Source organism: Peromyscus eremicus, chromosome 8a (genome assembly GCF_949786415.1).
Source record: "Peromyscus eremicus chromosome 8a, PerEre_H2_v1, whole genome shotgun sequence".
Taxonomy (NCBI): Eukaryota; Metazoa; Chordata; class Mammalia; order Rodentia; family Cricetidae; genus Peromyscus; species Peromyscus eremicus.
Genome location: NC_081423.1, coordinates 93,767,571 through 93,792,386, shown reverse-complemented (window position 1 = coordinate 93,792,386; position 24,816 = coordinate 93,767,571).

Genomic DNA, 24,816 nt, shown 5'->3' with positions numbered 1-24,816 from the left:
GAGGTGGGGCTGTTGCAGGACTGGCTGGTGGAGAAAGTATTCTGCAGTCTATGGAAGGAGAAGCCTGGACATCAACCCAGCCATAAAACCCTCCACCTTCAATCTGTCCTGCCTACAAGATGTGCTGGGGCAGATGTGATGTGCAGAACTTGTAGAAGTGGCCAACCAATGTCCAGTTTAATTGGAAGCCCATCCCACAAAAGGAAGCCCACACCCTACAATTCTTGGATGGACGGGAACAAGAGACTGGATAGTCCAGAGACCTACAGTAGAACCAAGCATAATTGACAAAAAAACCCACAAAACAAAACAAACAAAAAACAATGAAATGATTCTTAATGATATTCTGCTGTACTCATAGATTGGTGCTTTGTCCAGCAGTTATCAGAGAGACTTCCTCCAGCAGCAGATAGGAGCAGGTGCAAAGACCCACAACCAGACATTATCCAGAGAGAGAGAGAGAAAGTCTGCATTTGGCCTGTCCGCTCACAGATCCCAGAAGCCCACAGAAGAAGGGCAGGAAAGACTGTAGGAGTCAGAGGGGATGGAGGACATCAGGAGAATATGAGCCACCAAATCATCATAGCAGAGGTCATATGGGCTAATGGAAACTGAAGCAACAAGCCTGGGGCCTGCATGGGTCTGCACCAAGTCTGATGCATAAATGTTATGGCGGTTAGCTTCATGTTATTGTGAGACTCCTAATAGTGGGAGCCAGTGTCTCTGACTCCTTTACCTGCTCTTGAGACTCTTTTCCTCCTATTGGGTTCCCTTGTCCAGTCTCATATTGTATCTTGGTTTGTCCTGTCTGGTTGTCTTCTCTTGGAGACCTGCTATTTTTCTGAGATGGGAACAAACAGAGGGAGAGTGGATATGGGGTAGAGAGGAGATGGGGAGGAGCTAGGAGTGAAGGGAGGGGAATCTGTGGCGGGGAGGTATTGCATGAGAGAAGAATCTATTTTTAAAAATGACAAAAATGACTAAGATATCGAGGAATTACCAAGATGTGGTGCAGAGACATGAAGGGAGTGTATATTATTGGGAAAATGTGATAGAGTAGCACAAGTCATCAGTTTGTAAGGCAGGCACCATCTGTGAAGTGAAATAAACTGAAGAACAGTAAAGCAAGCTGTGTCTGTGTTTGGGAAGTGAAGATTTCCTCAAGGATGTGCTGGTTTTACTGGTCTTCACTTAAGTTGTCCATCTGCTACCTGAAGTCTTCTATGAACGTCATGGGGTTTCACAGCAAGGGGCACTTTAAATCAGTACACCACTGAAATGTTAGGTATTTCTATAAAAATGTTAAATCTGTCTGTATGTTGTTTTTATAATCCTCCAAAGGTAAATTAAAATATTGAAAAACATAACCATGAAATGTCAAATGTACCAAAGCCATGAAATTATAATGATACTTCATGGATTTCAATAAAATTTTGCTTTTATTCTCAACTAAAGCAAAAAAGAAAGAAAGAAAGAAAATATTTCTGCTATATCTAGGAAAAATAGGATTCTTATGAAGAATGCTTAGGGTAGAAGAAGTAATAGAAGAATTAAACAAGATTAGAAAAAATAGGACCATACTGATAATTTCTATGTAGTTGATATTTTTTGAGACATTCTCACATAGCCTAGATGAGCTACAGACCCTCTTACAGAGACAACTGTAATCCACCTGCCTCCATCTCCCAAGTACTAGGATTATAGGCATGACCATATTTAAATTTGGTCATTCTTTGAGGACAACACCAATAGACATATCATAGATGATGGGGAAAAAACCCAATCCCTATAGCTACAGGCAAATAAGAAATGCTGAGTGTGGGAGAAATAATTTTCCCAGGGAAGTACCAATTGGTTATCCATCACCGAGTGGTCAGCCCTGAAAACATGTTCATACAAGTAACATTATATAGACTGTGCAGGTTATATAGAAATATAAGAATACATATGTATGCACACACACACACATATATATATATATACACAGATTCATATATATATATATATATATATATATATATATATATATATATATATATATATATATATATGAGAGGCCATAGATTTGAAAGAGAGAAAGGGGGGTAGATAGAACACAGAGGGGTAGTAGCAGGGGTTGGAGGGAGGACAGGGAAGGGAGAAATGTAATGATATTATAATCTCAAAAATAGGAAGTGAAAAAAATAATTCTATGGTTTTTCCTCACCCCCCAACTAATTTTATGGTTGAGCTTTTGCTAGCTTGCTCATTCCATTTCTCTACACCTATTCTTGGCTCTATTTTTCTCTTGGGTGGTAATAAAGTTTACTTGAATCATTTGGCTGAGTTAAACCTGATGCCTACAGTCAATGGTCATGAGCAATATTGCTTGCCAATAACATCTAAACTGATTTCATATTAATTAGTACCCTTTATGAGTTTTCTATCCTTAACCACATCTCATATTCCACTCGATTTTAACTTTCTTCCAATTTTGTTTCCTAGGCAGAAATCTCTCCAGCTCTTTGTTTTATCACCATCACGAGAAATGTCTGTTCCTTCCCACCAGGAGAAAGAAAATCCAAACTAAATTTCTATTAATAAGTATATCAAACCTGGGTTTGCGTCTGGCTTCATAATTATTTCTCTTGTGCCCATTGTCTCACGTTTCACACATTTTAGATGCATAGCAAATATCTGTTTATTTAATGGATAGCTAAAACTCTATCATTTTTCATTCTTTATCTTTTAATGGGCTGTAATAATACTGAAGGGATATTATTTAGGATATTGGTGCTATTGAGACATTCCCTAAGCCATCAGTTACTGTTGGTACCACAATTAATATGACAGCAGATATCATGATAAAAACAAATAAACTAGCAATAAAATACAGTAAGAAAGAAAAATTATATATATAAATATGTTAACTATATAATATATATTTATATATATAAAACCATGATAGTCCCTTCCCAAGCTCTTTTTCTTTGACAATTGTGAAAGTGTGAAGATGTGCACTTGGATCCTCAGAACCCTTGTAAGAAGCTAACCACAGTGACAAGTGCTTTTAATAATGGGACATGGAGATGGGTTTATCCCTGGAACTTTCTGGCCACTAATTTAGTGTACTTGGAAAAGCTCCAGGCCAATCAAAGACCCAGCTGGAAGGTACCTAAGAGGTGATAGCCACGGTTGTACTCTAATCTCTAGGTTCACAAGTAAACCTTAAACACTTGTACACCCCTAAACATGAACAAAAACACATGAAAAGTGAAAAATTTAGGAACACTGCATTCACTATAATGATGGCTGATTTGGGAGTTTACCATGCATTTCCACTTATCAATTATGCTCAGTGGATAGCAACATTAAGTTAGTAATATGCAAGTACTAACTAAATCTCTTGAGAATCAACTGTTGTGTAAACTGGGTAAGACTAAGATTTGGGTATTTTGAAGTGATCAGAAAAAGAATGTATTGCAAAACTTTCAACATCTCCCAACCCTAGGAAAATGCTTGCTCCACACAGAAGTTAGCCACACATTGTTTCAGCATGGTTCCATATTATGTGCCCATGCGTGGCCTCTGTCATGTCCTATTTCATGTGGACTTACTTGGAGTCATACCCAGCCTGATTATAGCAAGCTGAGAACTTTCATAATTGACATTTAGGTCCTTTTCTTCACAAGACCTGTTTACTTTTTTATGGAGATGTAGAGAAATACACACAGTTCAGGAAATGGATATTTTCAGAGTTTGAGCATAAATCTCCTCATTGCTGATGTAGATCTCAAAGACTTTGAGGCAAATATATGTCAGCTGGAGATATCCTTCACATTACCCATCACAAAGAGAGCTTTTCTCTTTGTCCTCAGACTAGAACAGCCCCAAATTCAAACTCAATTTCTACTAATTTAAGCCCATTTAACCTGAAGAGAAAGCCAAGAGGGTGAGTTGGTTGGGGTCATTTTTTCTGCCAAGTTTGGGTGGGTTTGTACTCTCTGAGGGTTGGAGCCAGGCCTGATCATTACAAGCTGGCACAGTAAAGTAAGCTACCACACCTTTAATGAACTTAATTCCCCTGTTTTGACAGAGTTCCCATTTCCAGTGATTCACACTTTATGTTTTAGACACTTCTCCTATAGGTGTTTGCCAAAGACCCTTCCTGGCAGCTGGGCACTAGATTAGTTAAAAAAAAAACTAGTACCAGGGTAAGAAACATCAAAAAACCATCTTTTGCTCTTCTGTAAGGCAGATTGGGACATTGGCTGTCCAGACTCAAAAGCATTCAGGTGACTGTCACACTCCCCTCAGATTCTTGCTATCCCTCATAGTTTGATTGTATTTTACACAATTTAGCAACTAGGCTCTTGGGAAGGGACTCTTAAAACTATTAGATCTAAACAGATATGAGTATGTTAAATATTCCATAGTTGCTAAATGCCATCATCAGAAATTTTATTCTATCTCAAGAGAAATAAAAAGAGGCACTATTTGGAAATAACAAGGCTTACCAGAACTAAAAGAGGCTATAGTTGTTCCCAATCATTGCTCTGTAAATGAAAATTTGGGGTCCTTGAAGGCTAGTGGGAGTGAAAGATATAATCTTAGTTCATCCTTGCATCTCAGCTAGGGACATAACAATGAGTAGCAGCTTTGTGAGTGTATAGGTTATTAGATATTATATATATATATATATGTATGTATATATATACATATATATGTATAATTTTCTAGGTCTATGTTTGTTTTAGCTGCATGTATGTGTGCCAAACTTGTATGCCTGGTGCCTACTGAGTCCAGAAGGGGGCGTCATATTCCCTTGAACTAGAGTTACAGATGCTTGTGAGCCACCACATGGGTGCTGAGAATAGAACCTGAGTCTTCCGCAAGGGCAAAACTCTTTCTTAACCAATGAATCATCTCTTATGTCCCCACAAAGTATTTTAAAAGTAAAACCTACGTCAAGTCTTAAAATTTTATTCAAGGTCAGTGGCTATTAAGTGTTAGAACTAAGACCAAGATTTACATTTATTTGCCTCCAAAACCTATATCATGTTAACAAATGTATGTGAATGCATGGTGTGTGTGATGGCACATGTGCAGTGGTCAGGGAACAACTTGCCAGAGTTGGTTCTCTCCTTACATGATTTGGGTCCCAAGAATCATAATCAGGTAGGTCATCAGGTTTGGTGCCAGTACCTTTACTTGCTGAGTCATCTCACCAGAACGGAAACCTATACCTTCAAACTCTACTCCAAGATTAGAAAAGTTTAGTGTAAAGGGAGAGAAAAGGATTTGAGAGACATATGCTCTGAGACTAACATACAGTTCTGGTCTTGTAGCAATTGGAATCAACCATTGACTATGTGTAAGTAAATAACTATGACTGTGTCAATAAAACTTTATTGATAATCATGGACAATTGACTAGGTAAACTAAAAGGTAGGGCATGAATCAAGTTTGCTGATCTCTATTGTATTCTACACTTTAACCTTGATTTTCAAAACTTTTTTTAAACATTTGAAAGACTGTTGCAAGCAGGTCTGGTAGTTCAGACCTCTAATTTCAATTAACAGGGAGGCTGAGGCAGGGGAATTACAAGGTCATAACTACCTGCACTATTGAATCAATCCAAGGGAAGCCTGGAAAATTTATTGAGATCCTGTTTTAGAACAGTAAAGTAAAAATAAATAAATAAATAAATAAATAAATAAATAAATAAATAAATGGTTGCTGGGAATGTAGCTCGGTGGGAAAGTATTTCATTCATGTGAACAAGCTCCTAGGTTTCATACCCAGGACTGCAGGCAAACAAGTAAGCAAACAAACATAATAGAAAGTAAAATCCATTGTTAAATATATAGAGAGATGGATTAGCAGGTAAGCAATATCATTACTCTTTCAGACAACCTAAATTCAATTCCTCAAATCTGTGTTGGGTGGTTCACAACCACCATTAACCCCATTTCCAGAGTACCTGAATCCCTCTACTGGATGCCACAGGAACTTACATTCAACTGCGTGCATGTGCGTGAACACACACACACACACACACACACACACACACAAACACAGTGGGGGGGGAGGAGGCAAGAGAGAAAGAGAGAACTTTAAAAAAAAATAAAATAAAAAAATATGTAAAAAGCAAATGTTCCATTAATTCTTTCACACTGCCTTAGGGACTGGGTCATACTATGTTTTATTTTACTAGGGCCTCTCTTTAGTCTACTCAACGCACTTAATTATAAAGTTATGTATATGTTCCCTTGGTCTCTTATTTTTGTTCTTTCTTTACTGTTTTCTCCTCATTTCCTTTCAGTGTTTCTTTTGTTTATCTGATGCTCCCAGCATTTTGATGACAAAAACAAACAACAACAAAACATTTTCCTCTCTCTAGAAAAATCCACATTGCACTCACACTGTTAGGTGATGTTCTTTTAATATGAATCTGTCCATCACTGTGCCTTTGATTTCTCTCTGTGTTGTGTAGAATCAGCAGTTTAGGAATCTGTCGTGAATTTTTAAAGAAGGAAAGTATGATGACAATGTCAGCATCCTACACAAAGACAGTTGTCCTGTGTTTTTCTAAGAACACAGTTTGTTTGCAATTTTCATCTCATTGAGTTTTCTGCTCCTCGATAGTAAGGGGGCATTGCCACCTGGTGGAAAAAATACTGAGGGGTTTGTTAGTCACCTTGTGAAAATATGGATATTATGTTTATATGGACTGGGGGCTTTTACCTTATCATTCCAGTGCTTGGTGGTGCTTGAACAAGCTCCCTTTCAAGTTCAGAGCCTAAAACAATTAAATCCAAGAAAACGTAGCTAATGATTCCATTTCAATAAACAGGGTCAGGTTGTCACTGTAGAATGAAACCGCTTGGAGGGCTGTTTGCTCTTTCTACTTATTAAAACCCCACAGAGTCATTTCCCCCTCATTTATAGGTTTTTTTCCACCTTTTTTTCTATAATTTCAAATGACTTTCTTTTTTCATTGGCTATTTTTCATTCCTGTTTTCAGTCATGCTCAGGTCCTCCAAATATATCTCCTTAACATTAACCTAATTTGTGTTTGAGCTATGTTGACATTTTGTTCCTCTCTATTTGTGGCCTGTGTCTACTACCCCTTGATTTTTGTTTTCCTTCACTCAGAAATCTCCCTTGCATTTCTCACCTTTCTTTCCTGAGTTCTCAAAAGCATTATAGGTATGATTTATATAAGTGACTGTCTCTAATGCTTATGGCCCTTGACCTCTTTGCCACCTCAACTTCATCCTTAAAATTCTTCCTTGGTTTCCAGCTGTGTGGTTTCCTAATTCCATTCTCAGTATGGCTGTCACCTCCCCCCCTACCCAGTCTGTGTGTGTGTGTGTGTGTGTGTGTGTGTGTGTGTATCTTTTCTGCACCCATCCCTTCTTAATATGACCACTTTGCCTAGTCTCATTTTTTTGTCTTTGGGCATCAAAGATGAAGTTGTTACCAACAGGTCATTCTTCCCACAGTCAAACTTTCTGGCTGGATTCATTTATTCTTATAACTAATATTTGTTAGACTGGGTGGATATCACCTTTCTCGGAGTGGTACCCAAATTGTGCCTACCTTCTTAATTCCTAGCATTGGTTGAATTCTACTCTTGCCTAAAGCAAGGGAACTTAGTTGTTTCCTAACCATGTGATTTCCCAACTCTTATATTTAGATAAGGGACATCGCTCCCAATATTTAGTATTATAAATCTTATAGCAATTAAGAAACAAGCTGTATTGTCTCGATCTGTCATCCTGGGCTTCTTCTAAATTCTTTAACTGAGTCAATTTCATGAACTGAAGATCTCTATCTCTTTTAGTCACCATTGTGAGCACATATCTGGACAGCAAATATTTGTTGATAAAGAAGTAAAGAGAGGCTGGTGAGGTGGTTAACTGGTAAAGACAATTGTCACCATGCCTGATGATCTGAATTCAACCCCCAAAACCCACATAGGAAAAGGAGAGAATTGACTCCCACAAGTTGTTTTTTGACCTCCACACATTTACACAGAGCATGCATACACCATTGAAAAGATAAACAAATAAGTGTAATGCAAAAACATTTTTAAAGAAAGGAACACATGTTCTCATTGCAACACCTAGCTTGTATGTCATGACTCTAAAAGTAGGGACAATCTTTTAGACTATAGAATTCTGGTGTGGCTGCACATTAAAATGACATGGGAATATTAAAATCCAAACTTTCTAGGACCCATGTCCTCATATAATAGATGACTAGGACAATTGTGTGGATTTGCAGTAAGTGCAATACATAGCCTGAGATTTTCTCAGTGGTGTCTGCCCAGCTTTATTTTTCTAAACTTTTATCAGACCTACTAACTAGCATTCTATCCTACTGAGGAAATTCATACAGTTACTTGCTTTGACTGTTAGTGTAAGAAAATTCAAATAATTTCTGTGGATTTGACTCTACTATGAGAACATTCACTACGCTGATCAATTACACTGTTGTTTATATATTTTGTCTTTATATTGGTCACAAAACAGCCAATGACCATGAACATGAAAAAATAAAATGCCCTTGGAATGCTTCACTTCCCATCCAGAGATCTCTGATATTGTATATCCTTTATCCTGCTCCTAAAGCATAATTCATTTTTTATGGGAAATCATATGTAGACCACTATCTATGGGTGGAATTTTGGCTTTTTCTTTCAGAAGAATTAAATATGATACAAAAAGAAAAGGGAAAAACCTGACAGAAACCAATAAAAATGTGTCTTTGCATAAACCAAAGTCCTTGCCACACATCAGGGTGGCTCTTTCCTCTAATCACGGCACTCGGGATGCTGAGGCAGGGGGATTGGGAAGTCAGTCCTAGGTTGTGCTCCTTAATAGGACCCTATCTCAAAGAAGCAAGAAAAAAATCAATTTCTTACTCAATCCATCATTGGCTATTTTCTTGCAAAAAGGAGCAAAAGGCACATTTGTGAACAAAACGTGTAGCAAACGGCATGAATTAGTCCACTAAGACTTTACAGTGAGTAGGAAATTAAAAAAAATACCACATCTGACCAATAGCAGAACTCTGAGAAGTTCTTGTTGTGAAGATACCAAGTCTTCTACTAAGGAGTCTTTCATTTAAAGGCTCCCGACATGATTCTTTTCTGGAACTCTTTCCTGATCTTCTGTTTCCCACATGATCCCACAGTTTATATGCCGAGTGAAAGGCTTAATAACAAATATTGGTTAGAGGGATAAAAGGACTGAAGTATACAGGAAACTAATGATATGTATCTTCTGGCTCTCTCTTGAAAAAATTGCTGTTCATTTGAACCTTTGGCCTTGACTTAAATATGCTGATGAAGAGATAGGTTGGAGAGTCTTTTTGTGAAACACCAGATACCAAATATTTCCCAAGCATACCCTTTTAGAAATAGTCAACTGTATTCCTCTTTCACCAAAGCAGACATAGGGAATATATTAATTATTGGGTCTGACTGTATTACAACATTACTTTTATATGCAAAAATAAAGGGAAAAAAGGAAATTAGGCCAGGTTTGAGTTTGCCAACACCTGCTCTGGGGGTAACACAAAATATGTGAGGGACTTCCTGCAACCTAGTCGTTTGAACAACCTGAACTGCTCTGCTCATAGTAGCCACGTGGAAGACAAATACATTTTGTGCTTTATGACATTGCAATTTGTGGTTTTGTCCAGAAAAATCTAAGTAGCTAATGCATAGAGGATACACCAAAATTAAGTGCAATCTTATTTGTTATTGCTGCTGTTATTGTTACTATTTTTATTAATTGTTATTGCTATTATTATTATTATTGCCATCATTATCTAAGTTAATAATATTGTTGACTTATTTGCCTGTGCTTAACACCAGAAGTAGTCTTTAGCTTGTGGCTGTTATCATACAGGTTGGTGAACTGGTTGATGTTAATCACCTTGGCATTGCAGTGAATGGTTCATGCTAATAATATTTTTGACAAATGAAAAAACAAAGGATGTTTCATTGCCCTGGTAAACCACAGCATAAATCACAGAACCGGAATGGGAGAGTAGGATGCTCTCGCTGATGTGCATCTAAAGCCAAAGCATTTGTGTGTCATGGCCTCTGTTGGGGTAGATATGAGATGTTTTTGTTCGGATACACAGCTTGATTATTACAGATATGCGTACTGTAGATAGCAGGAAAACATATGTGCCTGTGTTCTTTGTTTTTACATTTACTTATTTATTTTGTATGTGTAGGGGAGGCACTATGTACCACAGTTCACATGCAAAGCTCCATTCTCTCCTTCTAGCCTGTCTGTTCTGGAATTGATCTCAGGTCTTCAGGCCTGGCGCTAACTGCCTTTACCTGCTGAGCTACCTTTATAGCCCTCCATGTCTCTTTCACTATTTCTTTTGAGACAGCATTTCACTTTGTTCTTTAGATTGACATTGAACCCTGTATCTTCCTGTTTCAGCACCTAGAATTGCAGCTTCCACCACCATGTCTCTCACTTAAATCCACGTGTTCATTATGGTAGCTAAACATGAAGAATCTATGGTTATGCATAAAACAACCTTCTAGTTTTTGCTCACTTCCTTGCTAATAACCTGGCAAATGGTTCATCTAAAGAGATGAGGCCCTGTAACTGGGATTCTAATCCTGTACTACCCAGCATGATGGCTGCTGGGCCATATGTGACTATTCAAACTAATTGAACTTAATAAAATTTTGAAAAAGAATCAATCTTGTCATGCTCCAAAACTACAGGTCTTTAGGAGCTGGAGATATATTTCAGTGGTTAAGAGTGGTCATTGCTCTGGGAGAAGACTTGGGTTCAATTCCCAGTATTTATATGACAGCTTACAACCACCTGTAACTCCAGTTTCTAAGGATACTATACCCTCTTTTGGACCTGAATACACATGATGCACATAAACTCATGCAGACAAACACACATACAGAATAGATAGATAGATAGATAGATAGATAGATAGATAGATAGATAGATGATAGATAGATAGATAGATAGATAGATGATAGATGATAGATAGATGAATGAATGAATGAATGGATAGATGATAGATAGATAGATAAATAGATAGATAGATAGATAGATAGATAGATAGATAGATAGATAGGCAGACAGACAGGCAGACAGGCAGACAGGCATTGCAGTCCCTAACTTCCTATCTAGTGCACTTACTAGGCACATGCATGTGGACACCCCAACCTAGAGTACAGATCATTGTGAGCTCATTGGAGAAAGTCCTACTGGGCAACATTTTTTTGTACACTACATGGGGTTGGTTTTGCTTCCACGTACATTCACTCTCTTAGAACTTGACCTTTTAAGGACCTAGATACTTTTTCATTAACAGTCTTCAGAGGAAGCCACCCCCACCACTGGACTCTTTATTTAGTTTCCTCCCTTCTTCTTTCCTTTATTTGACTTCATACCTTTACAGTCCTGCCACTTGCTTGCTGGTTATCTGTCCTTCAGCACTAATTGCTTCTCAGCTGGATGGAGACAGGGTATTTAAGTTCATAAAAGAAGAAGGAAGGAGAAAGAAGGAGAGCCAGGACAATGTGAGGAATCTAACCTCGAAGTGTGGAATCTACATGCAAACTGAATTTTCACACAGTCTATATGAACAATCCCCCAGGTTATTAGGCCTAAAGAATGCCTGTTTGCTTCCAAGCATTCTGATTTTCACATTCAAGTGTGTCAAGCTTCATTAGTTGATTTTTTTACCCTATGAGCAGCAAAATAAGAGTGAAAAAAGGTGTCTTATCTGTGGGAGAAGCAGGATTCAGAATTCAGGATTCAAGGATGACATATTCTTGATGGGGTAAACAGAATTATATGGTTCCTAATTGATATAAATTAATGTTTTATGTAAGGGAGGACAGAGAAAAGGGGAGTTCCCATTTCCTCTACTAAAATATTTACTATTCAAGTGCTTACTTGTCACATCAGTCAAATATTTACCAAGGAAGTCCAAGAGTGAGGTGCTACTGTCTAAGCCTGGACTACACTCATTCTGTTTCACTGCTCTTTGCTACCCTGTTTTTTTGTCTTCACGGAGGAAAAATATCACTAAGGAATTTTCCATTGTCAATGGTGAGCTACTATATGGAAATTAAATGGTATATAGTCTCCTTGAGAACATGCATACATCTTTGAGATTTAGAAGATTCTATTACAAAAATCATAATAGGATTATTCATTTGAAGGGGTTTTTTTGTGTGTGTGTGTGTGCATCTTCATATATTACACATATATAGCCAAGGCATGTAATCCATCTTTAAACAATGTTCATTTTAGAGGGTATTTTGTATGTATGTATGGGCATGTTCATATATGTGTGAGTGCAGACCAAAGGACAACCTCTGAGTGTTACTCGTCTGGGTTTCCTGAAATAAGGTTTCTTATTAGCCTGAAGCTCACCAAGTAAGCTAAGGTTTTCTTGTCAGATCCACTAACAAGCATCCTCCTGCTTACAGTGCCCCCGGGCTGGGGTTACCAGAGTATGTAGCCATCTCTGCTTTTCACTGTACGTGGGACTGAACTTAGGCTCTCATGCTTGCAAGGCAAGCCCTTTACCAACCGAGCTAGCTGTGTCCCCAGCCCCATGCAAGGGTATTTTTAACATGCTCAACATAATGGAAACATTCAGTCTGGAGATCGAGTATCCCTTTTTCAACACGTAAATCATATACTTTGCTTTTTGAGTTTATCCTGGATCAAAAGGTTCTCCTGAGCTTCTAAGGGATGAGTGGGCTGGAAGGGCAGAAATGGGGAACCTGTAAAGCAGTGCAGATGACAGGTTCAAATATGCAGACAGAGATCTTCCTCTGGCCACGTGTCATTATTTCCATCCATTCCCCTTCACTTCCATGTTGATATTCCATTCACGACTATTTTTTTTTTCAATAACTGTCCAACACAAGCAAATGTGTGCTGTTTGTTGCAACGGGATTTACACGTCTGAAATGACTCAGTTTTCAACACTTCTCAAAGATTTGTGACTTGAGTCAAATTCCTAGTAAAAAGGACGAAAACACCTGACTAGAATCTGACTGTTCCTCAGGGGCTTGGAGGAGGGATAAACAGCAGTGTGTGGGGTGCATGCACCATCCTGTTGCTTCTTCTCAGAAGGAGGGAGCACTCTTCTCATGTCTGCTCTTCTGTCTTCATGTTTTCTAACACAGCTGCTGTGGGATGGTCTTTCTGTATGCTGTGAATATATGTTGCTAGCTTTGGTTAATAAAGAAGCTGCTGTGGCCTATGGCAAGACAGGTTATAGCCAGGTGGGAAATCCAAGAGAGGGACAGAGAGAAGAAGGGTGAAATCAGGGTAAATGCCAGCCCGCCACCCAAGGAGCAACATGCCAGCAGACCAGAAACGCCTCAGCCATGTGGCAACATAGATGAATAGAATTGAGTTAATTTAAGATGAAAGAGCTAGCTAGCAAGAAGCCTGAGTGATAGACCTAACAGTTTGTATATAAGCCTCTGTGTATTTACTTGGGACAAAGAGTGAGACACAGGAAAACTTATGGGTACATACAGCGATGTGCTATACAGAAAAATCCATTCTTTCAGCTCTCTGGGGTTAGGGTCAGGTGTTTCTTGATTGTCATTGTAATCTTCAGGTTCTTTAAACAAAAGAGCTTTGTCTCCAGATGTGAATCAGCTATTTCTTCCCTTAGCTGACTGCCTTGCCTTCCTCAAAATGGGAAGCCGCTTTATCAATGGTATTTAAGACTAATCTAACCATATGATGTCACACAAAAGGGAAATCAGTCTACCCAAAACCAAAGAAAATGCCCCAGTCAAATCTCTTTTAAATTCCTAGAATTTAGAAGAAAACTGTTTTCTTAATGTTCTATAACTTCCTCAACTTTCCTCTGTCTTAAATTGTTTTCCTTAAAATCATACATCTTAAATGCTTCATGTTCTACTTACTTTTCATCACAAAGCCACTTTCTGAAGCTAACATTTCAAAAACGGACCTGAAAATACAATAAGATAAAGCAAATATAGCTTTGCAATTTTTAAGTGTGTTTTTGTTAATTGTCTCAGAATTTCATACGTTCATTCATACAGTGTATTTTGATAGTACCTGCCCATCCCTGTAACTCCTCCTGGAAACACCGCACTCTCCACCCCTCACTTCCTCCTAAACAAGAATGTTTTTGTTGCTCACCATTCTCACATCAATAACAATTCATTTCCACAGGTGACGTAGGGCTAGTGAGATGCTGAATAGTCCTTTTAGTTTCAAAGAGTATTGGGAGGCATATGGAAAATACAGTAGCCACACACCAAAACAAAGCAATTCTGTACAGTTAATATCATGAGTTTCCTTCCATTTCAGATAAGGGTATCCAAAAGAAAAAAATTAAGATGTGATAAGTGGCAGCCTCTGACCTTTTGATCCAGAAAATTTCGAAAGTTGTATTCATAGTATTTACCAAAATATGTTTGTAGATCTTCTGGCCACACTTCCCATGTTTGTGCCCTCCCTTACAATTCCTGAATCTTCAGTGACATGAAGGAGGCCAAAGACCCTACTTTAAACAAATTCTTCAAATGATTAGTGTGATCCACCCCCAAGACTCAGGCAACATCCCAGAAGAGGACGGCAGAAAGAGAGCTGGGGGAAAAGGAGGTGTACTGCGAAACAGTGTGTTCTGGATAGGACATGACCACTGAATCCATGAATGCATTGTAGTTATGGTTACCAGCAGAGGTTCCTCATAAGCTCTAGTAAAAATTTTTAGAAAATATAGACAAAGAGGAGAAAGTAGGAGGTGTATAGATGGGGTTGGTTTTGATCAAGATACATTGTATAACTCTATGAACTTGTTAATGAAGAAATAAAAGATACTCTTAAAATGAACAAGGAGTCATAATTAAATCCTCTCCAAACTTTCTATGCATGTGAAATTTTGAGAACAATTTGAGTTGCATTGAAACATATCACAAAAGAATCTTAAGCTAACACTTGAACATAAAATAAGAGTTAATCAGGGAAGTTATTCCAAAGTGACAAAAGACTATGTAACCACAAACACCATAAAATTACACCATAATAGGAAACTGAAGAGATAAGATAGTTCAGGATGAAGATCACCAGATCATGAAGAAAAGGTAACTCAGCAAGTCATTTGAAAGACATTTCATTAGACAATAACCTCAAATATTTAGAGATTATGAAAAGATGTTTAGTTTCATTGGCAAGAAGGTGATGATGGCCATCATATGTACATACCCACAGTGAACACAAACAGACACAATAATTTAAAATAATAAAAATACTTTTATTGGGTGGTAAAAGTTAGTAACAGAAGGAAATGAGTATTATTTTCTTATGTACATGAAAGATAAAGCACAATATGTATGTGTACAGGCAGACATGAATGAATACGGTCACGGTAGAAATGTCCACATGTACCACAATGTATACTCCAAATTCCCTACAGTTTCTGTGGTGGGGAAAAAGATAGGTCACAGGAGAGAACCTAGTATTTATAAACACCTCCAGTAATAAAGTCTGCTGATGAGATTTCATTTGCTAAGTTCCTTAGGTAGTGTATTCCACCTCATTTTCTAGCAATATCAATCAAGTAATACTAATGACCCAATTTTCCAAAATATTAATGATATCTCTTTTTTCTCAATACTATTTTATCACCTTCTTCCAAATGTTTTACTTCTGGTATACATACATGAAAAAATAAATCTAGTATTTTGATTAAAAAAATAGAGATTTTATTACTTCTCTGTTTTTCTAGCTTTTCTTCTTGTGGGGTTTTATTTATCACATTTACAATGTACAGGAATAAAAACCATCTCTTATCCTCTGTTTCACCTCACCTGCACTTTTATTTACCTTTAAACCTCTAACTCCATTATTACAGAAAATCTTTGTAACTCAGAGAATTCCTTTCATAGACATATGGTGCCTGGCCGATGGGGATTAACCACTTCCAATCTGATTTGACAAATTAGACTGAAATGAAATACATCCTATGTTGAAAAGATACCAAATATCAGGCTGAAGATAGAGCCTAGTGGCTGAGTGCTGACAGAGCCCATGGAACACTCTGCTTTCAATCTACATAATTGGGGAATGGAACACCATAAAGTACCACTACATTGTCTCTTTGCAAAACCCTGGTAATAGCCACATTTAAAGCCTGCCACATACACAGAGATCTTAGACAACCTCTTAATTAAGCATGAAAGTGTGTAACCTGCTTCAGCTTCCTAACTTGGTGCTGTAAAGAATCACCACCTTCCGCGTGAAAGGCAACTGCCTGTCTTGTTCCTAAGACAGCTTACCTGTGAGAACATAGCCTATATAAGACTTGGCTGAATTTTCCCATGGGGGTGACTACTTGCATTGCAGGGTTACATAGGAAAGGAGGTAGCTAGTTATGCCAAGGGAGAGCTACAATTCCAGGACTGCAAGCAAACTCTTATTTTTCGGATATTTTGAGAGACGGTCTCTGTCTGTTCTTGTTAAATGTGGCTCTGAAATATCAATTAGACTGGAGGAAGAGTTAAGGGAAATATAAGTTTCAAGTTAAAAAGGTCATGTGTAAACCCAGATGAGCATTATCACTGTGCAGTATGGGAAATAGATTTTGACTTATTCTTCAGATGAAAAGACAAATGAACTCCCAAATGCTGCTAAACAGCCATCTTCCACACTCACAGGGACAGAGAGACACAGACAGAGGCTTGCTATGGCCAATGACTTCCGACTCTAGTTAGCACTGGTCTGAGAAAAGAAAGGCATTTGCCCTCTTTGATGGAGACACACATGTGTGTTCATGTTAGTTTAGTTCTCCAAGGCATACTTTGTATTTCTTCTTTCTGAGTCTAGTAATAAAATGCTAGAAAGTTTAAGTGATCCAAGCCCATATATTTCAGTAAGCAACAGAAGATTCAAGCTGAGCATATCTGAATTCAGAGCCTGTTTTTAGCCTCTTACACCTTAAAGATTTTTTGTTGTTGCATCTCTACCTAAAACATAAAAATACACTCAGGAATGAAGTGAAGCAGACATGCAGGAAGGCTGAGGTGCATTAAGACATATGCATATATTACATATAAATATATGTATGTGTGTACACATATTTATCATATATCTTTACATAAATATGAGAAAGACAGATTGAAAATCAGTCTAAATTCCTTATTTTGTACTTCTTCCATAAAAGAAGTAAGCTACCATCATTTTTAGAAAATATTGTATTTACGCTCTAAAACCAGCTTGGGAATGCACCTGGCCTTAGTTTCTTCCTCCCTGCCTATTCTCAGAGCCCCATTTTCTCTTTCGTATTTTTGTTCTGGTAGTTGGGTGTTGAAATTTTTCCCATTTCCATTTATTTCTCTTTTAAAATGCTTTCTTTTCTTTTTTTTTCTGGCAGTCTCCTGTGGATAACAATCTTTGAGGCTGTGATTCGAATAAGAATTATTCTATCAAGGTGTTAAGACATCACCATTGCCTCATCTTTAAATACTGTCTTGCACTTGTGGGTATTTTGAGGACTGACAAAACACTCTCTGCAATGCAGGATTTCTCAACACTGGAGCCTCCCCTGCAGGTGCCATTCATCCCTCTTATCCTTTCCTATTAGTTGTTCTCTGCTTTTGAATCTGATCCCTGAATCCTATTATGGAAATTACTGCCCTCTTTGAATGTCTTAATCCCTAGAGGCTGGCCAACACCTCCCAACATCCAACAGGAAGGAGAGAGGAACAAAGAAGAAAGAAATCCGAGAGCTTTTCTACAGCTCTCAATGGAGCACAGCAGATGTATCGCTTTGCACAAGCACAACTCCAGTGGCCCGGCTTCCTATTTGCTTTGCCAGGGGAATCTGCGTGATCATTTGTGCACACACCCACATCATATGTTCACTCACAATGGCCTAAATTCACGCTGCGCTGGAAGAATTGTGAGCTCTTCTAGGGTACATTTTCCAAATGCTTTTCATCTTTAACATGAAAAAATAATTTCAGTAAGTATTCAGAAACCTTGCTAACTAGTCTCCAAAGATTGGAAGTCATTTTCTAAAGAAACACTGCCATATTGCTGTGAAGTCAAAACTCAGTCCATCTGTGTTAAATTGAACATGTTACATAAAAGTTGTTATGGGGTGGTGAAAAATGGTTCAAAGATCCCATAGTAGGTAAACAAATAGAATTGAACTACAAGTGTCATTTAAATATCCTTCATTCATGGGCCTCGGTGAACTCCTGTGATCCTGCTTTTCCTGCCACTCTAAGGGTTCACTATTGAATTAGGGTATTTAAAAAATAGGTTTTATTTCAGATTTATCTTATGCTTGGAGTATCATTATGCTATCTCAATTTCTTTGAGTTGGACTATGCCTTTTCTCTTAATATCGAATGGTTGAAGGTCTCCATTTCTTCCTTCCAAATTCCAGGAGACTCATTTTACTGTTTTGGCTCCTTCAAGATGCCCTATTTGGTCAGTTTCTTTACACTTAGACTGTTTCCTGGCTTCTCCCAAAATGCGAGGTGGCTGTTTTCCTAGTATGACCAGTAGCCGCTAGTCTTATGCAAATAAATTTGCACCAGTTTAAAAGCCAAAAATTAAAGAAATAGTATAGAAACACACACACACACACACACACACACACACACACCTATAGAAAACATGACAGAGTCAGGAGAGCAATCTAAATTATTTACTGGCTTACTAGATTCATGCGTTTGTGTGTGTGTGTGTGTGTGTGTGTGTGTGTGTGTGTGTGTGTGTGTGTGTGTGAAGCAAGGGATTCCATCTCTTTCATCCCTACTAGCTTTCCATCCTGAGACATTGATCTCATTTGTTTCTCTCTGCCTGGCTTTTATAGAATTCTGGAACTTAGCCTAAACATTTGGTAACATTAGAGTCTTCAAATCTCTTTCTCCAAAACTTGAAACAGCTTCAGACAAGGTTGAGAAGTGTCATCTCCCAATTCTCATGTCCCCTCCACAGCACAGGATGTCACCTTGCAAGGCAATGGAATCTTCGCAGGTATAATTAGTGAAAACAAGACCGTAGTGGCTTCAAGTGTGCCCTCAATAAATGACTGGTTTTCTGCTATGAAGGCCAAGTGCAGACAAGCTGATACACAGGGGAGGATTCCACATGAAGAGTCAGATATTCAGAATAATGTAACTATGAGCAAAGGGAGTGAAAGGACCAACTCTAACTACCACTAGCTAGTAGAGCAGAACAGATCTGATTTCATCTGGTTTGTAGGGTCTGGAGCTGTGAAGGAAGTGTCTGTGTCTGAAGTCATTTAATTTGTAGAATTTTGTTACAACATTCCTCTGGAACTACTACATTCAGACAATTAGTGGTGTCAGAAAATGGACAGTTTCTTTGGATCAGAACACATGTTCTTGTTTTTTTTTTTGTTTTTGTTTTTGTTTTGTTTTGTTTTTTTTCAGGAGCTAGAATTACAGGCAGGTGTGAACTACCTGATGTGGGCACTAGGAACCAAACTCAGGTCCTCTGTAAGAGCAGCAAACTCTCTTAACCAGTGAGCCATATTTTTCTTTTAAATCCTTAGGTAAGATCAGCCAACATTCTTAGTCATCAGGTGATCTCTCCAGCCTCTACTTTTTCTTTTTAACCTGTAAACCATCCTAAAATTGTGTAGCCATGTACTTTTGTAATAGGTTTAAAAAGCTTTGCTCAGAGCATGCTTGGCCATCCTGCTCGCCTCAAACTCTTCAGTGTACTCTCCTCTCCTCTGTCAGCTTGATTTAATGTAGCCCTGGAGTATATACTCTGAAACTTTTCTAAGGTTAAAATTGAGCACCCAAAACCAACCCTCAATTGTCCAATCTTTCTCATCAAAACAACTCTATTGCCTAGCATTATGTAACAGCATCCCTCACCCCCATTGTCCCAAGTTACAGATGCCTTAAGCTGGGGCTTTTTGCACAAATATTTTGCATGCCAATTTCCCGTGATGAAAACTCTCAGAGGCAGACACCAGTTTTCGTTCATGCGGGTCTACAACACAATGCCTCATACATTCATTCAATACCTGTTTAGTTCTCGCCCACAAAGTAAAAGTGAACGTGTCAAAGTACTTAATAGATGTTGGGTCAACATGCCTTGGAGCAAAATAAATGCCACCTGAAGCTTCCCTTTCTTCATTTCAACCTCTGAAAACTGAGCCTGGGCTTCTTGCTTTCGTTTCTTTGCCCTTATGGTTAAATTATTTGATACCGGACACCACTGACATCCCTTCCTTTCTTTGTAACAGGAAACACCACCAAGAATTGCTTAATTTTTTTTAAAGTCACTGCACTTGTAAATATCACAGGGTAGAGAGAGCAAAGAAGCTGGAGAGATGCCAGAGTGACCAACTTTACAGCCCCCACTCTGCCTAATCTCCCCTACCTATCCAGCTGGTTTAAGAATTTTGTCTTTCCTTCAAACTAGAAAAGGAAGTAGAAGTTGGAATTGGGTGTACAAATAGTTCAAGAGTTTTCCATGGGTTTAGGGGTTGTGCTAGAGTACCATTTTTAATAGAACTATTAATTCAAGAATGGAACTCCCCACACTTTTTGACACAAACCCTATCAGCAGGATCCGTGGAGCTGGGCCACAGAAATAAATAATTAACCTCTCCACATAGGAAGGCTGGTGAACAATGCAGTTCTCAGTCTGTCCACGCAGAGTTCCGCCAAGAGGAAGAAACGTATAAACCAGGCAACTGCTGAATACAGTGCCAAAGAGGGAGGATTCCCCATCATTCACAAAGTGTTTGAAACATGAAATCAGATCCGAGAGCGGCCTGGCTTCTTCAGAATGGCAGTGGTGGTGAAAATGACCCTCTGGTGCCACAGCCATTACCAGATACTACACAGCTTGTTCTCATGTTTTTAGTGACATCAGATTCCGTCCAGAAAGGTCTCATTGTATCAGATGACCAGATTCTATCCTGGACTCTAAACCAGAGCCCCTGATGCTGGCTCACACACAGAGCTAAAATGCAATAATAAGGTTTTCAAATGATTCTGCCATGTGCACGAGGTACGTGATACATTGGATGCTTCCTTCTGGCTTGAGTACCTTCTAATAGTTATTAAAAATTGACCTTAGGCTGATTTCTTAAATCCGTACTCTAATCCTAAACTCCCTAAAAAAAAAGAGTGGTAATATTACCACACTCTCATGAGAATGATATAAATGGTGCAGTGTGACAGAGTAAGTGTGTAATATGTGTCTATAGTTATTAGACTTGCAAGAGACTCTGAGTCTACTCTGAGTAGAAGGTGACTCTCAGGGTAGTTTACTCAGAAATTCCCTGTCAGTGAGCTGGGGAGAAGAAGGTGCACTCCATAAAGTGATGGCTGTAGAAGCTTGAAGACCTGAGTGAGTATGAGTCCCAGCATTGGGATGAAAAGAGCGTGGAATGGTGCAGAGAGAAGCCTGTTTCTAGAACTCTCTTGAAGTCAGTCTAGTGAAATCAATGAACTTCAGGTTCAGTGAGAGACCCTTCCTCAAAACATAAGTCAAGAGTGATTGAAGATGACATCAGATGTTGACCTCTGTCTTCCATTCACACAAGCAGGCATGTATACACACACAAACACACATGCACACACACACACACACACACACACACACACACACAGAACTTACATTGATGCATCAGTCAACCCTTGAAAGGGATAAATATTACACTGCTCTTCTTACTTCATCTGTGTATTTAAATGTTCCCTGAGTATTTGATCCGCAGGAAGCCATCGAATGATTTGATGAGTTTACTGAGAACAAGTCTTTAGCAAGAGAAAGGCAAATACTAATAGCTGTTCCTCCTGGCATAGATGAAGGCTCAGAGATCAAAGTACCATAGTGAGGCACCCAGTCCCTGCCAACAGCCTGATTACTGCCCTACTGATAAAGCAGCTCAAGTGAGCTTACACCTGTGTCCTCCTTAGAGTTCCTGCCCTGATTCTCTGTTGACAAGGGAGACTTTGAAGTAAGTGTCTGTGCCTAATTTTGTGACACCAAGAGCCATTGTTTTCTTAGTGACTCAATTCTACAGGTTATTCTTTTTTTCATTTTTCTTTCTTCTTTCTCATCTTCCCCTTCTTCCTCCTCTTCCTCCTTCCCCTTTGCTTTAAAATGTTCAATTAAGAAACATTAACAAACATTGTAAGCTCACTTATATGTTGAATTTGAGAAGGTTGCTATTGCAGAAGGAGAATGGTTACTACCAAAAGCTAGGCAGGTGAGCAGGGGACTTGAGGATGTGTTAATCAAAGAACACAAAAGCATACTTAAATATGGTAAATAAATCCAGGTCTATTGTGTGGCATAGAGTCTATAGTTAATGATGATGCCTGCCTATTCTAAGAAATATTGAGTAGGTAAGTATTTGCATTGCAAAAATGAGGACTATCTGAGGTCATTATTAGATGTAGCCACCCATAATACACACACACACACACACACACACACACACACACACACACACACACACCTCTAAAGATTTGACATGGACAATAAATATACATGTAATTTTATCTCTTACATTTAAATAAATAAATTTGGTGGAAAATAGAGACTTGGGAAGTCAAATAGTGCACTTCATTTAAGGAGCTCAAAGCCCCCTGGTGGCAAGAGAGTAGGCCAAGAGTGAGGGTAAAATGCACACATATAAGACACCAAAGGGAGAGAGGCTGAAACATTCCCATCAAGGATGTGGGTAACAGGCAAGGCATGTGCAGAGATAGTATATTCTATAACCTCACCTCCAAAGCTAGCAAACCATTGTGAGCAGGCACCATTGAGTGTGCACCATTCTCCTAGCTCCAGCCTTCTCCTTCCTTGGATATGCCCCCCCTCCTTTTTTTTTTTTTTTTTTTTTGTGTGTGTGTGTGTGTGCCAACTAATTCTTTTTTTTTTCATTTGTTTTCTATTTTTTTTAAAAGAGATTTTCTATTCATTTTACATATCAACCACAGATTTCCCTGTCCTCCCTCCTCCCACCCCCAGCCTTCTCTCCCAATCCACCCCCCATTCCCACCACTTCCAAGGCAAGATCTCCCCTGGGGAGTCAGCAGAGCCTAGTACCTTCAGTTGAGGCAGGTCCAGTCCCCTCCTCCCTGCACCAAGGCTGAGCAAAGTGTCTCAGCATAGGCACTAGGTTCCAAAAAGCCAGCTCATGCACTAAGGACAGGTTCTGGTCTCACAGCCTGGGGGCCCCCTAAATAATTCAAGCTAAACAACTGTCTCACTTATCCAGAGGGCCTAATCCAGTACCATGTGGGCTCCTCAGCTATTGGTTCATGTGTCTCTACTAGTTTGGCCTGTTGTCTCTGTACTTTTTCCAATCATGGTCTCGATATCTCTTGCTCATATAATCCCTCCTCTCTCTCGTTGATTGGACTCCTGGAACTCCACCTAGGACTTGGCTGTGGATCTCTGCATCTGCTTCCATCAGTCACTGGATGAGGGTTCTATCATGACAGTTAGGGTGTTTGGCCATCTGATCACCAGAATAGGTCTGCTCAGACACCCTCTCGACCATTGCCAGTAGTCTTAGTGGAGGTGTCTTTGTAAATTCCTGGGGACCTCTCTTGCACCCTGCTTCTTCCTATTCCCATGGTGTCTTCATTTATCATGGTATCTCTTTCCTTGTTCTCTCACTCTGTTCCCAATCCAGCTAGGACCTCGCGCTCCCCTAAGCTCTCTTTCCCCCAACCCTTGCCCTCCATTACCCCCTCTCACCCCCAGTTTGCTCATGTAGATCTCATGCATTTCTCTGTCGCTGGGCGATCCCTGTGTCTTTCCTAGGGTCCTCTTTACTAGCTAGCCTCCCTGGAGCTGTGAGTTGAAGTCTGGTTATTCTTTGCTTTACATCTAGTATCCACTTATGAGTGAGTACATACCATGTTTGTCTTACTGAGTCTGGGGTACCTCACTCAGGATGATATTTTCTAGTTCCATCCATTTGCCTGCAAACCTCATGATGTCTTTGCTTTTCTCTGCTGAGTAGTACTCCATTGTGTATATGTACCACATTTTATTTATCCATTCTTCAGTTGAAGGGGGATATGCCCTCTTTCTTAATAGACTGTTACGACTTCTACCACTACCATGTGCCATGAGGCCACGCCCTTCTTTGTTTGAACAGGCTTATGTCCTTATCAGGTCCCAGTATCCTAGACTGAAAACCAGAAAGTGTTTTATAATTCTGAATTATGCAACATAAAAAAAAGCATTTTGTGTTTTCTGAGAAACAGTGTTTTTGTTGTTCTCCATTGTTAATCTGGCAAAAGTTAATGTTCATAGTACACAGACATGGTGAGTGGGTTAAAAGTCATTCTTTGCACATCATGACTTTGCTGGAGAAGCTGTAGCATAATTGACTGGCACCCTTTTGTCTGTGATACTTCATAAGTCTTCTCTTACCAGGATTTAACTTTGAAAAGTCTAAGGACTTACATAGATATTTATTAATTTAGTTTCTTAATATACAACAAGCATACCATGGACAAGCAAGATGGTTATTTTTGTAAAATGCTTGCTGAGAAAGTCTGAAGACCTTCGTTTGAGCCTCAGAACTCACATAAAGGTGGAAGGAGAGAACTGACTCCACAAAGTTGTTTTCTAAATTCCTTACATATGTTGTATTGTGGTCTGTGACACATGCTCATATCCTTGTATCACAATGCATACAGTAATAACAATGAATTAAACTAAAAAAAAACTTTGGGAGATAACATAAAAGGTAATGTTAAAATATTAAATTATCAAAAACAAAATGACTGCAAATATT